Raw genomic sequence first — 12,569 nt, 5'->3', positions numbered from 1 at the left:
CCTCCATAAGTCAATGCCCAATCTTTAGTCCTCCGTAGGTACTTAAGAATGTTCTTGACACCATCCAATGTGATTCACCGGATCTTTGTTGGAATCGACTTGTCATACTCAATGCATATGCCACGTCGGGGCGTGTGCATATCATGGCATACATGATTGATCCTATAGCCGAGGCATAAGGAATCCGTGTCATGCGCTCTTTCTCTTCCTGTCTCTGTGACCGAGACTTGCTCAAATGCACCCCAGGAGCCATGGGAAGAAACCCCTTCTTGGAGTTAGTCATGCTTTGAATCTCTCTAGGACTTTGTCTATGTAAGACTCCCCGATCGAGAGATAGCATCCGTCGTGATCTATCTCGATAGATACGGATGCCCGCACTTCTTTGTGCCTCTCCCAGATCTTTCATCTGGAAATGGTTTTTCAACCATACTTTCACCGAAGTTAAGAGAGGTATGTCATTCCCAATCAGGAGTATGTCGTCGACATACAATATTAGGAAGACAATCTTGCTCCCACTCGACTTGATATAAATACATGGTTCCTCGACCGATCGAGTAAATCCATTTTCTTTAATCACTTGGTCGAAGCGATGATTCCAACTCCGAGATGCTTGCTTAAGTCCATAAATGGAACGCTTAAGTTTGCATACTTTCTTAGGATGTTGTGGATCGATGAAACCTTCGGGTTGTACCATGTACAACTCTTCCTCCAAAAAACCGTTTAAGAAGGCGGTTTTCACATCCATTTGCCAAATTTCATAGTCATGAAAAGCGGCGATCGCTAAGATAATCCGAATGGAACGCAAAGATGACTACGGGTGCAAAAATTTCATCGTAGTGCAAACCTGGCACTTGGGTGAAACCTTTAGCAACTAGTCGTGCTTTATAGATATCTTGTTGACCTTCCACGAAATGCTTTATCTTGTAAAGCCATTTGCATTGAAGGGGACGAACCTTAGCAGGTAAGTCAACAAGATCCCATACGTTGTTCTCATACATAGAGTCCATCTCGGATTGCATGGCCTCAAGCCATAGCTTTGAGTCAGAACTAGTCATGGCACCTTTATAGGTTGCGGGTTCACTACTCGTTAAGAGTAGAACGTCATCTATGTCATGTTTCTCGACCATACCAATGTATCTGTCCGGAGGAATAGAGACTCTTCCCGACCTCCTAGGTTCCTCAGGAATGTTAACCGCAGCCGGGATTGAAGGAATAGGTTCCTCCAATAGTTGCTCGGTACTTGGTTCGGAATCTCCGAAGCGTTCGAAGGTTCTATCACTCTTTGCATTCTCGAGAAATTCCTTCTCTAAGAATGTCGCACTAGCAGCAACAAAAACACGTTGTTCGGTTGGCGAATAAAAGTAATGACCAAGCGTTCCTTTAGGATAACCTATAAAGTACGTCTTGACCGATCACGGGCCGAGCTTATCCTCGTGTCTCCACTTGACATAAGCCTCGCAGCCCCAAACCCGTATAAAGGACAAGTTAGGGACCGTTCCCTTCCATAGTTCATATGGAGTCTTGTTAACAGACTTTAGACGGACTTGGTTAAGTATTAGAGCGGTGACAAAAGAGCATAACCCCACAATGAGGCAACACGGTGTGACTCATCATGGATCGAACCATATCAAGTAGTGTTCGATTTCTCCGTTCGGACACACCATTCAGTGAGGTGTTCCGGTGGAGTTAAGCGTAGGGCAATCCCACGGTCCTTTAGGTGTTGATCAAACTCGTGAGAAAGATACTCGCCACCACGATCCGAACGTAGTGTTTTAATCTTTCTACCCAATAGGTTCTGCCCTATTCTCGGTATTCTTTGAATTTCTCAAAGGATTCACTTTTATGTTTCATTAAGTAGACATAGCCATATCTACTTAAATCATCCGTGAAAGTGATGAAATACCTATAGCCTTCTCGTGCGGTGATTGACATAGGACCACATACATCCGTGTGTATGAGTCCTAATAGGTCAGCAGCGCATTCCAACACCTTTGAAGGAAATCCGAGTCATCTTACCGATGAGACATGATTCACACGTGCCAAATGATTGAAAATCAAAGGCCGAGATAGCTCCATTTTTGATGAGCTGTTTTTCGCGTTTCTCATTAATGTGTCCCATACAGCGGTGCCATAGATACGTTTGATCTTTGTCACCAACCTTTAACTTTTTATTCATTACGTGTAATATTTCGGTGGTCCGATCTAAAACATAAATTCCGTTCATGGAGACCGCCTTGCCATAAATCATATCGTGTAATGAGAAAATGCAAGTATTATTCTCTATTACAAATGAAAAACCAAGTTTGTCAAGTGCGAAACCGAAATAATGTTTTTGGAAAGACTGGGTACATAATAGCGATTATATAAAAATAACTCAAATCCGCTAGGAAGTGGATCACATATGTTCCCCTCGAGACGGCAGCCACTCGTGCTCCATTCCCGACACGCAGTCCACCTCACCCTTTACGAGGGGTTCGATGTTTCGAGCCCCAAAGACATGATTACACGATGAGAACCACAACCAGTATCAAGTACCCAAGTTCCGTAACTTGCGTGGTTAATCTCAATCATATGAATAAAAGTAGAAGAAGAAGAAGACATACCAACAGGTTTAACACGACCTGCCTTTAGGTCCTCATGATAAACAGGACATGTACGCCTCCAATGCCCAGTCTTGTGGCAATGATGGCATTCCATGTTTTCATTCTTGCTCTTTGTCGCGCCTGGTGAGGTGCTCGACTCACCAAGCCCACTCTTACCTGAACCCGACTTCTTGAACTTCGGTTTACCTCTCGCTAGGTTTGCACGAGCTTTGCCCTTACCTTTCCCCTTGTTTGTCACAACGAGAACATCCTGTTTCAAGCTCCCACTGAACTTCATGTCCTTCTCGGTGCCTGTACGAGAAGGAGTGCGATTCATGGGGACTTTTCTTCAAATCATTCATATAGTAATTCGCTCTAAATTGCGAAAAACCATCGTGGAGTGAGTGAAGCATGCGGTCGATCACAATGTTCTCGTGATCTTACAATCAAAGGTCTCCACTTCTCGACATTCTCAATCATGCTTTGAGAATGTGTGGGCTAACTGGTTGTCCCTTTCGAGTCTCGCATCAAAGAAGCGAGTGGTATGCTCATAGGTCACGATTCTCGGTGCTTTCGAGAATTCCTTGGTGAGCGTGGTGAAAATCTTGTTCGCACCATGGGCTATGAAGCGTTTCTGCAAATTGGGTTCCATTGCAAAAATGAGTACGTTTTTAATCGCACCCGCTTCCATACGAAATCGTTAAACTTGGTGATTTCAGCAGAACTAGCCGTGGGACCTGGATTTGCCGGGATGGGCTCTAATAGATATTTGAGCTTCCGTCGGCCAGCGCATTTCCGTAATGCCGCCTCCCGGTCCGCGAAGTTTGATCCATCATTCTTGATCGAGTAGACTGATTCATCTGATTCATGAAGATCCGAAGCCAGGACTCACGGTCCAATGTGGCACTTGGCATTGGGTTGTCTGTAGAACCAACCATTTGTTTTTAGCAAATTAAAAGTTCGTGATCTACACTGAAAAGAAAGAAAAACAAAAACGAAATAAGCAACTCATCGAGGTGATTTAAGTCTATTTAAAATTCATTTTAATCGTGTAGACTCATTGCACTTGTATAATTGATCTCCCTCAAGAATAATACAAGTGATCCCAAGACTCAATTTCCGTAAATTGATAAGCCAACTGTTTAGCTAGTTCTTCCGTAAAAACTCTTGGTCGATAGATTTCTGGAAATCCTATCTATAGTCCACCATAATCACAGGATCGTACGAGTGACCATAGTGTTGAGATAAAATAAGTCAATCGGTTCCAACTTACCCGACGTAGAAGGGGTCATATTATGCCTACCGACGAAGAAGGGATTTATTGGAGTTTGACCTATAAAGACCGTTCTCAATTTTTGATTATACGAGGAAGATCCCATCAACTAAGTTTCAATTCATTTTAAGTGAACGAATAACTAGCAACTGCGTGAATGAATTAATTTAGATGATGGCTTAAATCGGGTGACATGAGAATGTCAAAGAAAACTAACTCGAGACCTCTATATGTGTCAGTTTTCATGCAATTATTAGGTGGTTTGGTTTTTAGGCGGAAAATGATGCATACTATCGTTGCGATAAAATAAATAAATGAATGCAATACGTAAATAAAAATTCCTAGTGTGGCCTATCCTAGTAAAAAGAACATAATACAACTTTGGAATCCACCGTTGGACCCGAAAAGCTTGTCTTGATGTTCCATCTTTGTCCATGTAGCGGGAGTGAGCATCCGGTCTCCTTCTTTAGTCTTCTCAAAATTACAATTAAAATTTACAAAATATAAACCTATTTACATTCTAAATAAAAACTGTAATTAAAAGAAATAAAGGGAGATACGAGATCTCAAAATACAACCAAGACCGTGTTCCATCATTATGGTAACACGTTCTACTAAGGCCACACTAAGTTACAACCGTTTGCAAAAATAAATAAATACGTAATTAAAAGCATTCAAAACAATCAAAATAACGATAAATAAAATGCATCAACTAAATTAAATTTATTCGTGACATAATTCCGTAATTATGTTAAATTTATCCAAACCACCAAAGATAATTAAAATTATATGACAAAACCGCTTTAGTCAAGTTAATTTTAATTCGAGATAATCCGTTACTATAAATCGTTTTAAAGTAACTTAATTTTACGTGGGTGAACCGTTTCACTATCAAGCGAGAGCATAAATTCGTTTTATGCAACAAAGGGCCGAAAAAAAACAGAAATTTTTTTTTTTCTTTTCTTTTAGGCGTGAATAGTACCCACGAATTTTTTTTTTTTTTTTTTTTTTTTTTTTTTTTTAAATGTTTGTAAAGCCGAGAGCATCAAAAAGCGAAAAAAAAAAATTTATACGGCTCAAAATCGAGCAACAAAAGATCAAAACAAAACGGTTTGATAAAACACAATTGCAATTTTAATCTAATCCGTATTGAAATCAAACTACAATTGTTAAATCTTCAACATATTGCAATAATTATCGGTTAAAATTACAACATGTGAAGAACGATTGAAAACAAGAGATCGAACGATCTAACAAAATGTGTGGCACGCAAATCAATGCAAAAACAGAAAACAGGCCGTGACATAAGGCCACACGGTTTTCAAAAATTTTTCGAGACAAAAATTTGTGCCACACGAAATTTTATGCAATCACTTTGATAGATCTTTTACACATTGCAATGAATATCGATTACAATACAATATGCAAAGATCAAAATGAAAACAAAGAACAACCAACACCGTGTATACAAGACACGGTTCCCAAGGCACAAAACAAAAAAAAAACGCAGCAATTACAAAAATTGCCGAGGGCAAAAAAAAATGTGCCGAATGAAATTTAATCAATAATACATCGATTCAAAAATCGTTTGATGAAAATCACATAGAAAAATTTACGTGGCCTCGCTCTGATACCACTTGTGGGGTAATATCCGTATAAAACCCATAATTTGAAGGATTATAACGCAAATTTTATACGTGATTAAATGTCATAAACGAAAACAACAATGAAACGATAAAGATTAAGGAATAACCTTCGGTCCTAGTGCAAAATGGCAATGAGAGATCAAAGTAGATCTCCTCCTAAATGATGCACCCAAGATTGTCCGAGAAATGCCCTTGTGCTAGAATGAATCCTCTAATTGCCTTGCAATATTGAGAGGATTGTTTTGTGAGTTTTCGTTGGATGAGAGATCCGAATTTTGAGAGGCAATTTTCTCAAAACCCTAAAATTTTCTCAAATGAATGATTATTAGGTTACAAAAGAGAGAGAGCTCTCTTTTGTTGGCATGATTCGGCCAAACCGAGTGGATGAAGGGGAAGTGGGCTTCCACTTCCTCTTAACTTTAACTCGTGGTCCGGTTCGTTAATTGCTAAAACGCATATCGACGGGTTTTTAATTATAAATCATCATCGGTTATCGGTAATTAAAGCATCAACTAATAATACGGGTTAGTTGAATTATTAATACATGTCCGACAAAGACAATATTGTATAATTATATTCAATATACATTTAATCAAATATAAATCGCTTATATTTAATTTACGAATTAACTGCTTAATTCGTCTTAGCCGTTATTATTTAATCCGTATTAAATAAAATATCTCAACATCACATTTTGACTAATTATTAGTCAAATAACTCGAACTAATCGGTTAGTCAAATTTGGCATCTACATGATCATTTTCATACCGTCACATCTCTCAAACGTATCCTATAGGTGTGACTTTTAGGGACCAGTTGATCACCGCCATCTGTATGACAATAACGTCAAACTTATCTAGCAAGCCAACCGTTATTGATAAACGTGGACCAACTGATTATGATACAAAAGTATACCCTTTGATCCTTTTAGAGATTTATAAGTCCTTGCACTAACTGTAAAGGACACCAGCCCCAACACGACCACCCTCCTCGCACCACCACTCACCGACAGCCAACCCACAACCGTCCTCCCTTCTCTTTTTTTTTTCACAGATCTGCCGCCTCTCTCGTCCGCCGCCTCTCCCTCCTCTTCCTCTACCGCATCTCCTCATCATATGTCGCCTCCCTCATAGTCCCTGCTAACCCTTCCGACATCAACTCGTTTTTATGGTGAGTTTTTTTTCAGATTTAGGGTTTTTTTTGTGTTGGTGTTGATGTTATTGTTGGGGGTGGTGATGTCGTGCTGTTGGTGGTGATGCCGTGGAGGTGGTATGGGTGTTGGGGCTGAAGGCGGTATGGCGGAGAGAAAGGGATAGGTTGAAATGAGATGGAGGGGGCGGTGGTTGGTGTCGTGGGTCTGCCGCCTCCCTTTTTTTTTTTTTTTTCAAATCTCAGATAGTACGTGGTTGGTAGTGGTGTTGATTGTTGCGGTTTGGAGGTAGTAAGGGGACTAGGGTGTTGGTGCAATGGTGGTACGATGGTGGTGGTAGATGAAAGAACAGTTATTAGTAACAAGTTACACTTTCGAGGACTAAAGTTACACTTTAAAACATTAGAGTTACACTCGTAGGACAATAAAATTACACCTTTATTGTCTAAATTTATACCTTCAGACTAAAATTACACACTTGAAGGATAAAAGTTACATTTGAGAGGACTAAAGTTACAATAAAAAAGTATATTAATTCAAATTTTACATCAAACCACTATACGACTAAAGTTACGACTCCAATGACTAAAATTACACTTTAAAGGGGTACAATTATACTCGTAAATGTATAAAAATTCAAATTTATACATAGAAACCACTATATGACTAAAGTTACACCTAAAATGACTAAAGTTACACTTAAAACCACTAAAGTTATATTCGTAAAACAATGAAGTTACATATAATTTTGTTAAAATTAACTAAATTCAAATTTATAAATTCAAATTTTTATATACACAATGATCTTAAAAGGTGAAAATTACACTCATAAAGACTAAAATTACACTCACAAGGGTCACAACTCAATAAATGACTAAAGTTACATTCATAAACTAGTAAAGTTACACTCAGAAAATGATTGGCTAAGAATAGGACTTATGGACTTAACCAAATTTGTGGACTCACCAACCCGACTCTCTCTCTCTCTCTCTCTCTCTATATATATATATATATATATATATATATATATATATATATATATATATATATATATATATATATATATATATATATATAGAGGCGAGATCTCCTATGAACTAGAGTTTGGTGCGAACTGTACGAACTATCCAAACCGATAAAACACGCGCTGACAATTTCAATTCTAAACTATTCTCTCACTCCATGTCACAATATGCTCCATAACATTCAATTATTCCTATCCTCTTTCTCTCTCACCCCGACACACAGGCCACGACTCCACAACCTCCGATCGCCGACGTCGGACCACCAAACACAACCTGAAAACGAAGACAACCCCACTGCAATATTGTTGCTATAGGTTTGCGGCGGAAGTAACGATTTTTGAATTTGTTGAATATATTTATGCTATATGTTGTTTGTAATCTTATGAATTTGTTTAATGTTATGCAGGTTTTGCAGTGTTGTTCGTGATTTTGTTTTGTTCGTTCAATTGATTGTAACTTAAGTTAGTTTAATTTATTATGTTAAGTTTAGAGTTGATTTTTTGCTGTTTTTTAATTGTTTGATGTTGTTAATGGTGATTGTTTTGAGCTGAAGTGATTAATTGATTGATTACTTGTTCATGCAATCATTGTCGATTGATTGATTTTGATCGCGATTTCGTGTAAGCATTAATTTGATTAAGTAGCGTAAGAGTTGATAAATACTCGTCAATGTAAATTTGATTTTAGGAGTAAGCATTGGTCATGCTGACGTGCTCCACAGTGATAATCCGATTGATTTTTTTCGGTACTTTGATGATTTATACTCGCTTTAAGAATGTATCTAGTTAGGATAGAGGTATTTATCTAACAACTTAAATGAGTGTATCTAACTAGTTAGAGGTACGTATCTAGCAGCTTAAAAGATTGTATCTAGTTAGCTAGAGGTGTGTATCTAGAAATTTAAGAAGTGTATCTAGCTAACTAAAGATACGTATCTAGCAACTTGAAGGAGTGTATCGAGCTAGGTAGAGGTATGTATCTAGCAACTTAAAGGAGAGAGGTTGCTGGTAGGAGGAAGTTCGCCTGTGAGGGTCGGTGATGTAGGGACAGCATCGTTGAGGGGTCGGTGTTGATATTGGTGGTGATGGTTAATGGGTGAAGTTAGTTGACGGTGTTGCGTGGTGGATCAGGTGTTAGTCGTGGGTACGGTTGGTCAGTGGTGGTGGTGGTGGTCGTGAGGTGTGAGTGGTAGTTGCATAATATATGATCGTAGATACGCAAGCTAGTATTACAAGATTCACAAATCGACTTGTGAATCTGGAGTATTAATTTATGGTACCACATGAATGAATTGAATGGAACATATCAAATATGCAGTAGCATTTTGCTGTTGCTTCTGGATGCAAGAAATTAGAACAATTAGATCTCTGTATACAAGAAATTGGAATAACTAGACATTAAGCAATGCCCAAATATTCAAGGTTCTGGATTCTGGGCTCTTGCCAACTACTCCAAGAACATATGACATATAATTAGCTCACTGATGCAATCTACATCAATTTCCATTGTCAACTTTAAGAATTTAGAAGATAAATTGATCCTATAACAAACTTGGCTAAAAATGGTTTGGAGTTGTGATCCTAATGTTTTATGTCGCCATTTAGCAGGCATCCACTGACGGAATATCAAGCATTTTGTAAATGCTTAGCGCTCTTCGATTGATCAAAGCTTTGATTTACAGTCTGAGAGGTGGTCGACCATATTTTGACTTGATTTTGAGCTAGGGAGCAAACTATTTTAAGCTATATGCATCACTAGAAAACTGCATTGTGCAAAAAGAAGTTCAGTAATGTACTTAAGTCAGGTTAGAACCTTTGGTTATTAATACTATCCTTATTGTAAGATAAGAGAGTTTCCACACTATATTATCGATAAGCAATATTATGGTGCATTATGAGCTGGAGACTACTGCTATAATGCTATTTCACCGATATTTCTTTGTCTTAACATGTACCACCTGCTATTTTTTTTGTAAGAAAATACTTGGGGAAACATTTCTACATACATTGACGCATTTATATGTAAAATATGAGGGAATAAAAGGGAGACCATAGGTTTAAACCATAGGAAATCAACTTAAAATTCTTTATGTATGAAGAAAGGGAGATGTAACTCATTTGCTGAAGGTTTTTGAATTATGAAAGCAATGACTGTGATCCGTTACATCACTTCTGTGACTCTGTGAGACTGTGACCGACCCCGCATTTAATACTATTACTACGTCGGTGATGGAATTGAAGTCTGGAACTAGACTACTTCACTAAGGATAGAAGACTTCTTCACATGATTAGCTGAAGTATTTTTCAATCTTGGTGCACTTTTTTTATTGAGCAATCTTAAAAGCCAAGAGACACTACCTTAACTAATATAAATATGGAGTATCAGCATTGCCCATATACTTCGTTATCTAGTACCCATTATTCCATAGAAGGTTCCTTTGCTGAGAAGCAGATTGTTGCTCATGGATTCTAATAAGAAAATCTAGCTGGACTTGCACAGTTGTTAACAAGTTTAATGTTGTTAGTTTTTTATTCTTTTTTTTGTTCCGCTTGGCAACATGCGTCGATGGTAATGGAGGTGCAACTGTGCAAGTAACTCACATGTTTCATATATGAATTCAGTTTGCATGATTATATTTTTGCTTTTCTGATGCGAAATGAATTCTGCTAATTACTCTTTTCTATTTATTTCACTTCCAGCCGCATTATGGTGATGTTTTAAGGTCTCTTCCTAAACCACTGCATTTGTCTGAATATTCTTCACCGGAGAGAAAGAAGATAGATGATGAATCAGATGGCGAGGTTGGTTATTGTTTAGTTGTTTTTAGTCTGTATGCTATTTGCCTTTATGTCAACTGCACAACCTCACCCCATAGTTGTCAAGATGGACTCAGTTGTGTACACTGAAAAATTGTCATTGTCGGGTTGCTTAAGGCACCTAGTTGTCCATACTCAGCAAACGTATCCCAACAAATAGTCTTCTCAAACTCCATCATCCAGGGGAATAATTTGTCTTGGCATTGAGGTCATGTATAGTTTTAGCCTTGATCTCACATCGGTTGTCGCGGCTTAATCTCTGTCGTTATGCCATGACATTTATATCATGGTAAGTTGGTAACCTTTCATTTCTTTCCAAAGTGGCCACATTATGGATTTCTACTCTATAGGGACCATCAGATTACTTTGCGATGTCCTTTTAAATACTAGCCATACCATGGTTTTAAATCTCGGCCAATACGATACGTATCGTCCGAGATGTATCAGTATCAGAGGCCGCCGATACGAGATATCCCGAGATGTATCGGGTAAATTGAAAACAAGAAAGTATCGGCCGAGACGACCGATTTATAAGGTGTATCGGCCAACTCGGCCCGATATAGCCCATGATGAACCCGATATGAACGAGTTATGACTTGTATCGAACCAATTATTTTAATGAAAAACTCTTAGAAACTGTATAGCATTGGTCAATTTAAATATCTTAAGTAGAATCAATCTTAACTTTATATGAAATAATCAATAGATGATGAAATATCTACAAAAGCTTGTAAAATAAATATCATCGAGATAACAACGATTCAGAGCGTGACGGCCGAGTCAGGAATGATTCCGCGACTCCGTTACCGCGACTGCGATCGCGACCGATACAGCTATTTAAAACCCTGAGCCATACACCCCACGCGTTAAACTTTCATCTCTCTCTTCTACACAAAACTTCCCGCAACTACACCTCCACCACCACCACCACCGTTACTGCCAGAGCACCGGCATAGCTCTCGCCGGCGTAGCTCCGAGGCTATAATCGCCAACGCCATTCTTATTCATCCGTTCTTTTGCTTCCGGTATAGTTCTCATCATCGCCCGTATCGAGATAGTCAAAGGTGAAAATGTTGGTGGTTTTATTGAGGCGGTCCGATTGATTTAATGCTGGAAAGGGAGGCTGATAAAGGTTTGTGAAGGATGAAGTATCGGTTATCATCGTTCAATCAAGAATTTGACATCATCAATGTTGATGAAGTCAATTGATCTGCGCCGATGGGTAATTACTAATTAGGACTTATCATTTGAAGTTTTACTTTACCCATTTCATCTAGTTAATGCTTCTTTGGGTATGAATTGTGTTCTCTAGATATACCCTTTTTTTTATAATAGTAACATCAATTTGAATTAGGTTTTGTCTTGTGAATGAAATTGCAGATGTTAAAATTGAACAAGATGTTTCAACAATTGCTCACATAGATTATTCTGTAATGTAGAAGGTAAAGGTAATGGTTAATGAATTTTACTATACTTTATAAAGAAGCTAGCATGTTTTTGGAAAGTTCAATTCTTTAGAACAATTTTTCTAGTATATAATTGGATGGAACAATCTTTGATTAAATATTTTAGTATTAAGGTACTCTTACTTTTGGTGATGAGTGTGGAAATGCCAAGTTCAAAAGACGACTCTTGTATGTATCTGCTCTAGTTTGACCAAACTTATGCGCTTGCACGTAATCATCTATGTTCCTTGTTTGATTTTTGGAATGTTGATGCCAAGTTGGATTTGGATTTAATTTGTTGCTTAGTAACAATATGTTAATATGTCTTCTTCCAAGTATGACATGATATTTATCTTCATGCTGCCAAATTGTCGCAATGTTAGTAATTGGCAGGATAGTTAGTAATTTAGTTGTCTTTATGATAAATTAGTTGCTTTATAGATGTATAAAATTACCTTTGTGCCTTAGAGAGTCCCTTTTATGACAGATAATTCACAACATAATTAGCTGAAATAGTTTTAAAATATGTATAGATTGCTAGATCACAATATTGAACCTGTGGATGGATTGCTACTCTCCATCTGGTATGTATCTACTTTAGTCTGATTGACTTGAACTACATTTGTGTTGAA

Source organism: Silene latifolia, chromosome Y (assembly GCF_048544455.1).
Source record: "Silene latifolia isolate original U9 population chromosome Y, ASM4854445v1, whole genome shotgun sequence".
In the NCBI taxonomy this organism is placed as follows: domain Eukaryota; kingdom Viridiplantae; phylum Streptophyta; class Magnoliopsida; order Caryophyllales; family Caryophyllaceae; genus Silene; species Silene latifolia.
The sequence above is the reverse complement of the archived record's forward strand: the minus strand, read 5'-3'. Positions refer to the sequence as shown.